The sequence below is a fragment of the Coregonus lavaretus genome, assembly GCF_964263955.1.
Source record: "Coregonus lavaretus genome assembly, chromosome: 14".
Classification (NCBI taxonomy): Eukaryota; Metazoa; Chordata; class Actinopteri; order Salmoniformes; family Salmonidae; genus Coregonus; species Coregonus lavaretus.
The window spans coordinates 1,574,522-1,590,747 of record NC_140001.1 but is presented as its reverse complement, the minus strand read 5'-3'; the positions used below and the strand labels follow the sequence as shown (position 1 = coordinate 1,590,747).

Sequence of the window (16,226 nt, the reverse complement as noted above, 5' to 3'; positions counted from 1 at the left end):
GGGCTTCTGAATCAAGTGCACCTACCATCAACAGGGCTTCTGATTCAAGTGCACCTACCGCCAACAGGGCTTCTGATTCAAGTGCACCTACCGCCAACAGGGCTAACAACAATAACACAATATTTTAGTTGTCAGTGTTTATTATGATTTGAGTGGCAAATGAGAATATAAAAAATCCAAATATGAGGTAAACTCCCAGCAGAGCCCCAAGTCCAATGGATATATCCTCTGGCATGTTGATGTTAATGTGTTGATGTTCTCCATATCCATAGTCAGAATGATTTTGCAGTGCATGGTGATCGAACAGGTTTCCTGTTATATTCATCAGAGGTGTAGGGAGGGTGAAGTCTGTGAATCCAAAAAATAGTAGTTATACAGATGATTAACAAAACATGCACATGACAGTACTCATACCTTGGTTTTTGTGGTAAATGTGCATGAAAAAACAGTTTTAATAATGGTTTTCATAAACATACCTTTTCCATAATGTAGAGGCCTATGGGATATTCACTGAAGAGGTAAGGGAGGAGGATGGTAAATCTGATCTGCATAACATACCAAGTCCCAATTGACATACCTTTGTATGCCTCCTCGTCTGTATACCTACAGACACAAAAGTGAGCAGTTCAGTCATCTGCACCCAATACAGCTAGCCTTCAACATATTCTTATAGCCTACAGTACATATTCTTACCTCTTTGTTGATTGATATCCATTGAATTGTGCCCATTTTCTGTTTTAGAAAGATTTGCACAAATATGAAAAGAAGAATCAGAAAACAATATCAATTTAGACCATACAAGGGACCAACCTTACCTTAAATTGAGGCGATCTTTACATTTTTCAGTGAAGTGCCTGCACCTGCTGTCCTTTCAAATTCAAATCCAAATATTTCAGTTGAGCAGTTAGGTTCCTGCCAGAACCCCCACCAACTAAGGAGGTTCCTCGATGAACCCCACCCCCTATGGGGTTCTTGGAAGAACCTTTTGGGTGCAATTTTCAGTGCCAAGAACCCTAAGATTCTTAAAAGAACTTTGAAGATCTTAGAAGAATCCTTCTTGATCTTCACTTTCTTGGCAATTTCTCGCATGGAATAGCCTTCATTTCTCAGAACAAGAATGGACTGACGAGTTTCAGAAGAAAGTTATTTGTTTCTTGCTATTTTGAGCCTGTAATCGTACCAACAATTGCTGATGCTGCAAATACTCAAATAGTCTCAAGAAGGCCAGTTTTATTGCTTCTTTAATCAGCACAACAGTTTTCAGCTATGGTAAAATAATTGCAAAAGGGTTTTCTAATGATAATTTAGCCTTTTAAAATGATAAACTTGGATTAGCAAACACAAAGTACCATTGGAACACAGGACTGATGGTTGCTGATAACGGGCCTCTGTACGCCTATGTAGATATTCCATTAAAAATCAGCAGTTTCCAGCTACAATAGCCATTTACAACATGAACAATGTCTACACTGTATTTCTGATCAATATGATGTTATTTTAATGGACAAAAAAACAAATTCTTTTCGAAAATAAGGAACTTTATAAGTGACCCCAAACTTTTGAATGGTAGTGTAGGTAATCACTGTAGTATAAGGGATCACCACATAGGGATCACTGTAGTATAAGGGATCACCACATAGGGATCACTGTAGTATAAGGGATCACCATATAGGGATCACTGTAGTATAAGGGATCACCACATAGGGATCACTGTAGTATAAGGGATCACCACATAGGTAATCAATGTAGTATAAGGGATCACCACATAGGGATCACTGTAGTATAAGGGATCACCATATAGGGATCAATGTAGTATAAGGGATCACCACATAGGGATCACTGTAGTATAAGGGATCACCACATAGGGATCACTGTAGTATAAGGGATTACCACATAGGGATCACTGTAGTATAAGGGATCACCACATAGGGATCACTGTAGTATAAGGGATCACCACATAGGGATCACTGTAAGGATAAGGGATCACCACATAGGGATCACTGTAAGGATAAGGTATCACCACAAAGGGATCATTGTAGGGATAAGAGATCACCACATAGGTAATCACTGTAGGGATAAGGGATCACCATATAGGTCATCCCTGTAGGGATAAGGGATCACAACATATGTAATCACGGCACCCAGAACCAAATGTTGGTTGTGTGCTGGTCTTTATTACCTGGAGGCCCATGCAGCTTGGCTTTCTTCACTGAAAGAGAGAGAGAGAGAGAAGAGAAAAGTTAGTCCTGTGTTCAGAAGTGACATGAAATTACAAAATATATGTGTTACTTCTTTCTATATTAATGACTGTGGTTTGTAGAGTTCAGAGAGAAAGACAGAAACAGCAGGAGACACAGAGATGTGAGACTATTGATAGACACACACACCGTGATGCTAAATGGGTGATTTGTCTGGTGCTGTTGCTCGGCACTGCTCGCCATGGTTCATGCCAGGTTAGCAGACTGATACTCAGGGCAGGCCCAGTGTCCTAGTTAGCACTCTGCCAGCCAGTCAGTCAGTCATTACAGCAGTCTCACAGTTGGTTGGTTACATCAGTCTCACAGTTGGGGGGGGGGGGGGGTCGGCAGGTGGTCTTCAAATGCTAACCTTTTCATCAGTGGCTAGGTAAACCAAACCAAAACATGGGTTGATGTCATACCTGCTATATATAATGGTTGTTTAGGGTGGGATTGGAGTAGGGTGTGGGGGGGGTCTGTGGGTGGCTTTTGACCACTTCTTTGGATTACTGACCTGTTACAGCCACATAATAGTGGCAGCTGGTGCCTTTCTGAAACATTATTTTTGCGTGGTAACTTTTCAAGAAGCGGACTTGTACTGGGCAATTCCACAATAACAGATTTACACTTTGACTCCGTTATTTCACTTTAAAACGTATGCCAAATAATAACCATTGGTTTCCAAGATTAACAAACCATACAACTCTATGCACAAGGACTACTTTTAACCATTTCCTCTGAAAAATGGGCAAAAACTAATTTAGTGATAGAACTGTGCAGATGCAAACTTTGGTAATGGAATTATTGTAAAATCTCCCTCCGTTTTTAACGTGACCACGTTTAAATATCTTCTCCGAATTAAGATTCAAAGATGTCTGCAGAAATAATGGGGTGTCAGCTATGACATGGCACCTTGAGTTCGAAAAAATCTATTTTGTTTATTGAACTACAGTAAGTGAAGTAGATTTACACCGGGTAACGGAATTACGGTAAGAGGAATTACATCATGGGTCCTTGATCTGTACTACACAGAAATGCATAATTATGGGTATGAATGGCATTCGGCTCATGTTTCACAAGTTTGGACATCACAGTAGAGTAGAGCACAGTAGAGTAGAGTAGAGCACAGTAGAGTAGAGCACAGTAGAGTAGAGCACAGTAGAGTAGAGCACAGTAGAGTAGAGCACAGTAGAGCACAGTAGAGCACAGTAGAGCACAGTAGAGTAGAGCACAGTAGAGTACAGTAGAGTAGAGCACAGTAGAGTAGAGCACAGTAGAGTAGAGCACAGTAGAGTAGAGCACAGTAGAGCACAGTAGAGCACAGTAGAGCACAGTAGAGTAGAGCACAGTAGAGTAGAGTAGAGTAGAGCACAGTAGAGCACAGTAGAGTAGAGCACAGTAGAGCACAGTAGAGTAGAGCACAGTAGAGCACAGTAGAGCACAGTAGAGTAGAGTAGAGCACAGTAGAGCACAGTAGAGTAGAGCACAGTAGAGTAGAGTAGAGCATAGTAGAGCACAGTAGAGCACAGTAGAGTAGAGCACAGTAGAGTAGAGTAGAGCACAGTAGAGCACAGTAGAGCACAGTAGAGTAGAGCACAGTAGAGTAGAGCACAGTAGAGCACAGTAGAGCACAGTAGAGTAGAGCACAGTAGAGTAGAGCACAGTAGAGTAGAGCACAGTAGAGCACAGTAGAGTAGAGCACAGTAGAGCACAGTGCAGTACAATCATAGAGATAGATAGAGGTCTCATCTTTGTATCTGTGTCATTATAGCGTCTGTGACAGCATAGCCTCAATGGTGCTGCCTATCTCCATTTTGAAGTAGTCTATTTTCTTCTTCACGATTGGCTGATCCCTCCTGATGACCTGGTTGGACATGACTCTAAAGGGTGACCAGGAGGGATCAGCCAATGAAGTTGGAAGTCCCACTCATTTGACTACATTCAAATGGTAACAGCCCTCAATGGCGCTGCCCATGCTAATAAGGCCTTTTGGCCACTAGAGGCCTCTATCATTTTCTATGAGTACAATACAGCTGAGCAGAGTAGAGTTCACTACAGAGCAGTACAGAAGAGTACAGTAGCGTTTAGTACAGTAGAGTATAGTTCAGTACAATATACTCTACTGTACTATACTCTACTTTTCTATACTGTAGTGTACTGTCATCTACTGTGCTCTACTCACTGTACTCTACAGGCTGTTAGATTTGGTCCAGTCCGGTCTGTCTGTGGGCGTTAACATCAAGACCAGGTTGGACTGACCAAATTTCAACTACTTTTCAATGTCCATGGTCATCCGGTGTCGGTCGGTGCTCAGTAGGTGAGGATGCTGGTTACAGTAAATGGAAAGAGGGGACTCATGGGTAGGTGTCAATGAGAGCTGGGAGAGGTGACATTAACTGGAGTGAGTGAGTGAGTGAGTGAGTGAGTGAGTGAGTGAGTGAGTGAGTGAGTGAGTGAGAGATTGTCCAGTCTCAGACTGTTTTAACACTCTTGGTTTGACTAAAAGACAAGAGAAAGAAACCAGTTTTGAGCTGAACAGTATGCCAGTTGAAGGGAGGACAGTCCCCGGAGACCCAACTGTGGTTCCTGACTATTATGATTTCCCTTTGGAGGCAATTCAGTCGCAGTAATTCGGTTTAAGATTTTTTGTAACTCCACTATCAACTTGGTAACGGAATTACGAGTTTGAATCACTTAATAATTCACAAACAAAATGATATCAGAAAAATCACTATAACTAATTGTTAGCTGACTTGTTACTTCTGTGGACTTTCATTATCCTCCCTCCTCACAGAGGAAATTAAAATACCTTAAAGTTATGTGGGTGTTTGGTAACATAATTACAAAGCACAAGGCAATATTTATTAAACTTACAGAAGGATAACGCTTTCTCCAAAACCAAGTATAACTGTTGATATTGGTAGGCAGGGGTCTGTATATAAATATAAAATATAAAACCAAAATCTAAATCTACACATAAAGGCAAAATGTCATCTACATGTGTTATAGAATAGCTCCCTTCTCACATTCCAGGTCATGCTTGGACTGGAACGTGCCAAGTCAACAGTCTATGCGCAGCTACCCAATAGCCTCCAGACAGACTTTCCTGAGTGCCATGTCATTAATGTGACAGATATGTACGGTATAATAAGAACAGGGAAGAGGAATAGAACCAACCTCTGACGCACAGCAGAGACATCGCTGCTGAGATTTTACCATGGAGCAAGAGTCCCCCTAGAATTTAAAAACAGTCATTCCGTTTCAATGAATGTACTCCCCAAACGCTTGTCGCGTCGCAAACTATCCTTTCAGCGGATGGATGATGCGCCGCTGCCATTCACTTCGATGAGGAGTTGGACGAACGCTCCTTCAGCTCACGATATACAACGATGGCGCACCACAATCAACAGGCAACCATCAGGAGGTTACGAATGACTGTCACAGGGACAAACCAATAAGAGTTTATAATTAATTAGAATAGGCGGGTCTTGAGGTAACGGTGGCCAATTGAAAACTGATCAAATGGAATCTGGTGCCCCAGGGAACATTAATATTTTAATATATAAATGTATATATATATAAAAACATTTTCTTTTGTGGTACTTTTACCCCTTTTTCTCCCCAATTTCGTGATATCCAACTGGTAGTTCCAGTCCTGTCCCATCGCTTCTATTCCAGGTGTAGTCCAGCAGTTAGTGATGGTGACGCACGGAACAGTTCGCACTGGACAGGTGCACTAGAGATTGTATGTTTGTTTGTACTGTTATGGCTGTTATGTTATTATTTTGTGTACTCACTACACACCCACATATTTATTTGTGTGGGAAATGTTTGTACGTTGTGGTTGCTGTTTTGTATTTCTTTGAACGTTAGGTCCATACAAAGAGAAATCACAGAACATAGGCTACCAGATAACCTTAGGCAAAAATAGACGACATAAAAGTAAAGTGAAAATAGTTCATAATGTCTTTATCAATTATGAGTAGCTAAACAATATCGACTTTTGGACACATGCGCAGGAGAACCCCTAGCTGTCAATCAAGCAGGCGCGGATAACCATTATGACGCTCAAGTGTTCCAAATGACGCAACAATACAGCTCCAGGCCAGGTAAAGTTTCTTCCTGTCAAAGATATTATTCAGTTCCACACTAAAACTGCGATTTGACAAGAGTGATTTGAGGTGAGTCAAATATTTAGCAAAGTTTACAATACATTAACCATCCGCTAGCCTACTTCACTTAAATCAAAACTAGATGTTAAACCGACATCTGTGCCCAATGGGATATCACAGTTCAATGTCAAACAGATTGATGCAACACTACTCTTTACATTGGATTGAAAAAGGTTCATATTCTTACTGATTGAATGGCAATCTCAGTCTTTTAAGAGGCCATCTGCAATTGCTACATCTATTTTGAACTTTATAATTAATGATATGTACCCATTGACTCTCCTAAATGTCTCATGAGCTTAGTTCAACTATCTAACCCCATCAGAACCCAAAATATGAGTTTGTTTCACTCCAATGTTTGGAAACAATGTAATTGTAAACAAACCCTGTATAGCTTAAACAATATGGTTAAAACGATCATTTTGATCTCATGGATGGTTAGTCCTTGCACAAATAGCTACGTCTATGAATTACTCCAGCCCCCATCCCCAAGCTGTTTATCCAAAAAGGTGACGGTGTGGCAGCTTTGTGGTTTGAACTACTGCTTGCTCCTTTAACATGTTGAGCTATGATCTCCATTCACTTTGTGTTATTTTGTGACAGAGAAAGTAGGCCGTGCTCTAAGGGGGGAACTTTTAATTTCTCTGAGGAGATGGAAACGTCTTCTTCTTCTGGACGATCTCCGTCTCCTGAAGGGATTGTCTTCTTACCCCCTCCTATCATGTGGAACAGTCTGTAAGTCATTCGTCACATAACCTAGCTCTGGTCCAGGGCATTACGTACGGCTTGATGAAGGAAGGCTCAGTGTCAGCAAGCCGTACGTAACGCCCTGGACCAGAGCCACACATTACCCACCTCTGGCCATCATGGACAGTCAACTCATCACATTCACGTACTGTAAGTCACAGTTGTGTGAGTTGTGTGATTAAAGGCAGTGTAATTGAGCAGAAGTTGAATTATTATTTAAATATTGTAATAAATTGTCAGAGTTCACTTCCTAAATAATGTGTTGCCATTCCTTTGCTCCCAGCTACAAGCAGGCAGAGATGGAGGTTCAGTTCCTGAGAGAAGAGAAGAAGTGCTGTACAGAGAAGGAAGCCCACATGCTTGAGGTGATGGGGAAGGATCGAACGATCCGAAATCAGAAGAAGGAGATGGACAGACTTCAAGTGTGCCTCTGGGAGGAGAAGAAGAAGAAGAGGAATGGTGGAATGGAGAAGGACGAGATGTTTGAAAAATTACAGTCTGAGACAGACAATCTCAGAGCCCTTTTAAAGGATGAAAGGAGCAGAAGAAGAGTAGAAAGGGGTGTAATGAAAGAGTGGAAGGCTGAGATCCTGAGACTGAGGGAGGCAGAGAGACTGAGGGAGGCAGAGAGACTGAGGGAGGCAGAGATACAGAGGGAGGCAGAGAGACAGAGACAGAGGGAGGCAGAGATACAGAGACCGAGGGAAGCAGAGAGACAGAGGGAGGCAGAGAGACAGAGACAGAGGGAGGCAGAGAGACAGAGACAGAGGGAGGCAGAGAGACAGAGGGAGGCAGAGAGACAGGGGGAGGCAGAGAGACAGAGACAGAGGGAGGCAGAGAGACAGAGGGAGGCAGAGAGACAGAGGGAGGCAGAGAGACAGAGGGAGGCAGAGAGACAGAGGGAGGCAGAGAGACAGGGGGAGGCAGAGAGACAGAGGGAGGCAGAGAGCCAGAGACAAATGGAGGAGATCAACAGACTCAAACAACTGGTGGATCTGCTGATAACGCAACTACAACTGGCCCAGGTAAGATATGACATTGTTATTATTAAAAGGCAGTGTATATTTACCCGGCTGAAAATGAATGGCGGTGGATAGCGGTATGCTAACCCAATGTTAACTTTTATGCCTTTCTCTCACCTTAACCCTTACCTTACCTTAACCTCACTGAAACTATACCTAACCTTAACCCAACCCTAGGTCCTGAACCTAACCATTACCCTAACCTTAATCCAACCCTAGGTCCTGAACCTAACCATTACCCTAACCTTAACCTTAACCCAACCCTAGGTCCTGAACCTAACCATTACCCTAACCTTAACCTTAACCCAACCCTAGGTCCTGAACCTAACCATTACCCTAACCTTAACCTTAACCCAACCCTAGGTCCTGAACCTACCCTAACCTTCATTTATCTCAACCCCTATGCCTTTCTTCTGCCTGTCGAATATCCACTTCCTTATTAATATCATTACTGTTGTTGTTGTTGTTGATGATGATAACTGTATGTGTGCAGCTTGTAAATAATTACATCAGTGAAACATCATTTGTAGGAGTAATTTCTACAAGCATAAACATCAAAGGCAACATTGTTGTAACATCACACAAATTGTAACGGGTATTTCTCAAACCCCTAACTGAATGGGAAAACTAGTTGTGCGTTTGTATTTGTACAGATTTTGGACATAATTGATTCCATAAAATGTCTCATGATTTTTTCAAACCATGTCAATACATTCATTGACAATGAATTGACCAGATTAATTGGTCAAAATGACCCTGCTATCGATGTTGTCCAGTGTTTGATTCAATTACCTAGCTCTAGGTTGTATTTCTATGTATCATTCACTGCAAATCCTTTGAAAGTATGTCTTGGTCATAAATGAGCACTAATTGAACCTTTTAAAAATGAAGCAAGAGATAGCGATATTGAGGCTATGGCAGAAAGTCATGGAGGATCAGCGACCAAGACTGGCCTGGAACAACAAACCTATTGAGACGGAAAGACAGAGTGAAAGACAGAGGGAAAGGGAGAGAAAAGCAGAATTGGAGAGACAAGAAATGAAGGAGAAAGTGAAACAGGCAGAGGAAACAATAAAAGCATTAGAACGAGAGATTGAGAGATTGAAAGAGATTGAACAGGAAATAGCATTTGAAAGAAAAAGAGACATGCGTATTGCAGAGAATGAGGAAGTCAAACAGGTTAACAAAAAGGTAAAAGAGTTAGAGAGAGAGGTTGAGAGATTGAAAGAAGACATGACAACAAAAGAGATTCAATACAAAATAACATTTCAAAGAGCGAAAGAAGCGTTTAGAAGACAGAATGAAAGAGTGAAACAGGTTAACAAAAATGTACTAGTGTTAGACAGAGAGGTTGCGAGAATGAAAGAAGAGATTAGATTGAAAGATGAGACTGGACCAGAGAGAAAATTTGATAGAGACAGAGAGAGAGATGGAGAGAGAGATGGAGAGAGAGAGATGGAGATGGAGAGAGAGATAGAGATGGAGAGAGAGATAGAGAGAGAGACAGCCCTCATCAATGACAACAAGACGTCTGAACTGGAGGAAATCTTCAAGGATATCAAGGAACAGATGACAGAATTAGAAAATATGGAAACAGACGAGTATACATGGAAACAGAACCAAATGGCCATGGAGGAGAAGACAGAGGGTGAGAACGACACACAGAAAGAGGTAGAAAGAACGAGAAAAGAGAAAATACCAAAACAGGGACAACAAGAAGAGGAGAAGAAGAAGGAGATGGTGGGAGGAGAAGAAGAGGAGAGACACAAACAGAAGCAAATAGAGATGGAAGAGGAAGAAAGAGAGAGGGAGAACAAAAGATGCAAGGAGATAGAAAGGAAGAGTATGGAGAAGAGACAGAAAAAAATAGAAGAAGAAGAAGAGAGACAGAGAGAGATTGAAAGAAAGAGAATTCATTCATTATATTGATCTCTATTCATTATATTAATCTCTATTCAGTATATTAATCTCTATTCATTATATTAATCTCTCTTCCTATTCATTATATGAATCTCTATTCATTATATGAATCTGTATTCATTATATTAATCTCTATTCATTATATTAATCTCTATTCATTAGATTAATCTCTATTCATTATAATAATCTCTCTTCCTATTCATTATATTAATCTCTATTCATTATATTAATCTCTCTTCCTATTCATTATATTAATCTCTCTTCCTATTCATTATATTAATCTCTATTCCTATTCATTATATTAATCTCTATTCATTATATTAATCTCTATTCATTATATTAATCTCTCTTCCTATTCATTATATTAATCTCTATTCATTATATTAATCTCTATTCATTATATTAATCTCTCTTCCTATTCATTATATTAATCTCTATTCATTATATTAATCTCTATTCATTATATTAATCTCTCTTCCTATTCATTATATTCATCTCTATTCATTATATTAATCTCTCTTCCTATTCATTATATTAATCTCTCTTCCTATTCATTATATTCATCTATATTCATTATATTAATCTCTCTTCCTATTCATTATATTAATCTCTATTCCTATTCATTATATTAATCTCTATTCATTATATTAATCTCTATTCATTATATTAATCTCTCTTCCTATTCATTATATTAATCTCTATTCATTATATTAATCTCTATTCATTATATTAATCTCTCTTCCTATTCATTATATTAATCTCTATTCATTATATTAATCTCTATTCCTATTCATTATATTAATCTCTATTCCTATTCATTATATTCATCTCTATTCATTATATTCATCTCTATTCCTATTCATTATATTCATCTCTATTCCTATTCATTATATTAATCTGTCTTCCTATTCATTATATTCATCTCTATTCCTATTCATTATATTCATCTCTATTCCTATTCATTATATTCATCTCTATTCCTATTCATTATATTCATCTCTATTCCTATTCATTATATTCATCTATATTCATTATATTAATCTCTCTTCCTATTCATTATATTAATCTCTATTCATTATATTAATCTCTCTTCCTATTCATTATATTCATCTCTATTCATTATATTAATCTCTATTCATTATATTAATCTCTATTCCTATTCATTATATTAATCTCTATTCCTATTCATTATATTCATCTCTATTCCTATTCATTATATTAATCTCTATTCATTATATTAATCTCTATTCCTATTCATTATATTCATCTCTATTCCTATTCATTATATTCATCTATATTCATTATATTAATCTCTATTCATTATATTCATCTATATTCCTATTCATTATATTCATCTCTATTCCTATTCATTATATTCATCTCTATTCCTATTCATTATATTCATCTCTATTCCTATTCATTATATTCATCTCTATTCCTATTCATTATATTAATCTATATTCCTATTCATTATATTAATCTCTCTTCCTATTCATTATATTAATCTCTATTCATTATATTAATCTCTATTCCTATTCATTATATTCATCTCTATTCCTATTCATTATATTCATCTCTATTCATTATATTCATCTCTATTCCTATTCATTATATTCATCTCTATTCCTATTCATTATATTCATCTCTATTCCTATTCATTATATTAATCTCTCTTCCTATTCATTATATTCATCTCTATTCCTATTCATTATATTCATCTCTATTCCTATTCATTATATTCATCTCTATTCCTATTCATTATATTCATCTCTATTCCTATTCATTATATTCATCTCTATTCATTATATTAATCTCTCTTCCTATTCATTATATTAATCTCTATTCATTATATTAATCTCTCTTCCTATTCATTATATTAATCTCTATTCATTATATTAATCTCTATTCATTATATTAATCTCTATTCCTATTCATTATATTCATCTCTATTCCTATTCATTATATTCATCTCTATTCCTATTCATTATATTCATCTCTCTTCCTATTCATTATATTCATCTCTCTTCCTATTCATTATATTCATCTCTATTCCTATTCATTATATTCATCTCTATTCCTATTCATTATATTCATCTCTATTCCTATTCATTATATTCATCTCTATTCATTATATTAATCTCTATTCCTATTCATTATATTCATCTCTATTCCTATTCATTATATTCATCTATATTAATTATATTAATCTCTATTCATTATATTCATCTCTATTCCTATTCATTATATTCATCTCTATTCCTATTCATTATATTCATCTCTATTCCTATTCATTATATTAATCTCTATTCCTATTCATTATATTCATCTCTATTCCTATTCATTATATTAATCTATATTCCTATTCATTATATTAATCTCTCTTCCTATTCATTATATTAATCTCTATTCATTATATTAATCTCTATTCCTATTCATTATATTCATCTCTATTCCTATTCATTATATTCATCTCTATTCATTATATTCATCTCTATTCCTATTCATTATATTCATCTCTATTCCTATTCATTATATTCATCTCTATTCCTATTCATTATATTAATCTCTCTTCCTATTCATTATATTCATCTCTATTCCTATTCATTATATTCATCTCTATTCCTATTCATTATATTCATCTCTATTCCTATTCATTATATTCATCTCTATTCCTATTCATTATATTCATCTCTATTCATTATATTAATCTCTCTTCCTTTTCATTATATTAATCTCTATTCATTATATTAATCTCTCTTCCTATTCATTATATTAATCTCTATTCATTATATTAATCTCTATTCATTATATTAATCTCTATTCCTATTCATTATATTCATCTCTATTCCTATTCATTATATTCATCTCTATTCCTATTCATTATATTCATCTCTCTTCCTATTCATTATATTCATCTCTCTTCCTATTCATTATATTCATCTCTATTCCTATTCATTATATTCATCTCTATTCCTATTCATTATATTCATCTCTATTCCTATTCATTATATTCATCTCTATTCATTATATTAATCTCTCTTCCTATTCATTATATTAATCTCTATTCATTATATTAATCTCTCTTCCTATTCATTATATTAATCTCTATTCATTATATTAATCTCTATTCATTATATTAATCTCTATTCCTATTCATTATATTCATCTCTATTCCTATTCATTATATTCATCTCTATTCCTATTCATTATATTCATCTCTCTTCCTATTCATTATATTCATCTCTCTTCCTATTCATTATATTCATCTCTATTCCTATTCATTATATTCATCTCTCTTCCTATTCATTATATTCATCTCTATTCCTATTCATTAATTCATCTCTATTCCTATTCATTATATTCATCTCTATTCCTATTCATTATATTCATCTCTCTTCCTATTCATTATATTCATCTCTATTCCTATTCATTATATTCATCTCTCTTCCTATTCATTATATTCATCTCTCTTCCTATTCATTATATTCATCTCTCTTCCTATTCATTATATTCATCTCTATTCCTATTCATTATATTCATCTCTATTCATTATATTAATCTCTCTTCCTATTCATTATATTAATCTCTATTCATTATATTAATCTCTCTTCCTATTCATTATATTAATCTCTATTCATTATATTAATCTCTATTCATTATATTAATCTCTATTCCTATTCATTATATTCATCTCTATTCCTATTCATTATATTCATCTCTATTCCTATTCATTATATTAATTTCTATTCATTATATTAATCTCTATTCCTATTCATTATATTCATCTCTATTCCTATTCATTATATTCATCTATATTCATTATATTAATCTCTATTCATTATATTCATCTCTATTCCTATTCATTATATTCATCTCTATTCCTATTCATTATATTCATCTCTATTCCTATTCATTATATTAATCTCTATTCCTATTCATTATATTCATCTCTATTCCTATTCATTATATTAATCTATATTCCTATTCATTATATTAATCTCTCTTCCTATTCATTATATTAATCTCTATTCATTATATTAATCTCTATTCATTATATTAATCTCTCTTCCTATTCATTATATTCATCTCTATTCATTATATTAATCTCTCTTCCTATTCATTATATTAATCTCTCTTCCTATTCATTATATTCATCTCAATTCATTATATTAATCTCTCTTCCTATTCATTATATTAATCTCTATTCCTATTCATTATATTAATCTCTATTCATTATATTAATCTCTATTCATTATATTAATCTCTCTTCCTATTCATTATATTAATCTCTATTCATTATATTAATCTCTCTTCCTATTCATTATATTAATCTCTATTCATTATATTAATCTCTATTCATTATATTAATCTCTATTCCTATTCATTATATTCATCTCTATTCCTATTCATTATATTCATCTCTATTCATTATATTCATCTCTATTCCTATTCATTATATTCATCTCTATTCCTATTCATTATATTAATCTCTCTTCCTATTCATTATATTCATCTCTATTCCTATTCATTATATTCATCTCTATTCCTATTCATTATATTCATCTCTATTCCTATTCATTATATTCATCTCTATTCATTATATTAATCTCTCTTCCTATTCATTATATTAATCTCTATTCATTATATTAATCTCTCTTCCTATTCATTATATTAATCTCTATTCATTATATTAATCTCTATTCATTATATTAATCTCTATTCCTATTCATTATATTCATCTCTATTCCTATTCATTATATTCATCTCTATTCCTATTCATTATATTCATCTCTATTCATTATATTAATCTCTATTCCTATTCATTATATTCATCTCTATTCCTATTCATTATATTCATCTATATTCATTATATTAATCTCTATTCATTATATTCATCTCTATTCCTATTCATTATATTCATCTCTATTCCTATTCATTATATTCATCTCTATTCCTATTCATTATATTAATCTCTATTCCTATTCATTATATTCATCTCTATTCCTATTCATTATATTAATCTATATTCCTATTCATTATATTAATCTCTCTTCCTATTCATTATATTAATCTCTATTCATTATATTAATCTCTATTCCTATTCATTATATTCATCTCTATTCCTATTCATTATATTCATCTCTATTCATTATATTCATCTCTATTCCTATTCATTATATTCATCTCTATTCCTATTCATTATATTCATCTCTATTCCTATTCATTATATTCATCTCTCTTCCTATTCATTATATTCATCTCTATTCCTATTCATTATATTCATCTCTATTCCTATTCATTATATTCATCTCTATTCCTATTCATTATATTCATCTCTATTCCTATTCATTATATTCATCTCTATTCATTATATTAATCTCTCTTCCTATTCATTATATTAATCTCTATTCATTATATTAATCTCTATTCATTATATTAATCTCTATTCCTATTCATTATATTCATCTCTATTCCTATTCATTATATTCATCTCTATTCCTATTCATTATATTCATCTCTCTTCCTATTCATTATATTCATCTCTCTTCCTATTCATTATATTCATCTCTATTCCTATTCATTATATTCATCTCTATTCCTATTCATTATATTCATCTCTATTCCTATTCATTATATTAATCTCTATTCATTATATTAATCTCTCTTCCTATTCATTATATTAATCTCTATTCATTATATTAATCTCTCTTCCTATTCATTATATTAATCTCTATTCATTATATTAATCTCTATTCATTATATTAATCTCTATTCCTATTCATTATATTCATCTCTATTCCTATTCATTATATTCATCTCTATTCCTATTCATTATATTCATCTCTCTTCCTATTCATTATATTCATCTCTCTTCCTATTCATTATATTCATCTCTATTCCTATTAATTATATTCATCTCTCTTCCTATTCATTATATTCATCTCTATTCCTATTCATTATATTCATCTCTATTCCTATTCATTATATTCATCTCTATTCCTATTCATTATATTCATCTCTCTTCCTATTCATTATATTCATCTCTATTCCTATTCATTATATTCATCTCTCTTCCTATTCATTATATTCATCTCTCTTCCTATTCATTATATTCATCTCTCTTCCTA

The 16,226-nt window shown here is 34.2% G+C and overlaps 1 long non-coding RNA gene across 1 annotated transcript; it reads right to left on the bottom strand.

Annotated features, from left to right (window-relative positions):
- Positions 1 to 211: 211 nt before the first annotated feature.
- Positions 212 to 816, bottom strand: LOC311141054. Its single transcript, XR_014614199.1, has 3 exons — positions 694 to 816; positions 477 to 603; positions 212 to 348 (listed from the first exon to the last, which is right to left on the bottom strand). It is a non-coding gene; the product is annotated as an uncharacterized lncRNA (long non-coding RNA).
- Between the last annotated feature and the right edge of the window lie 15,410 nt (positions 817 to 16,226).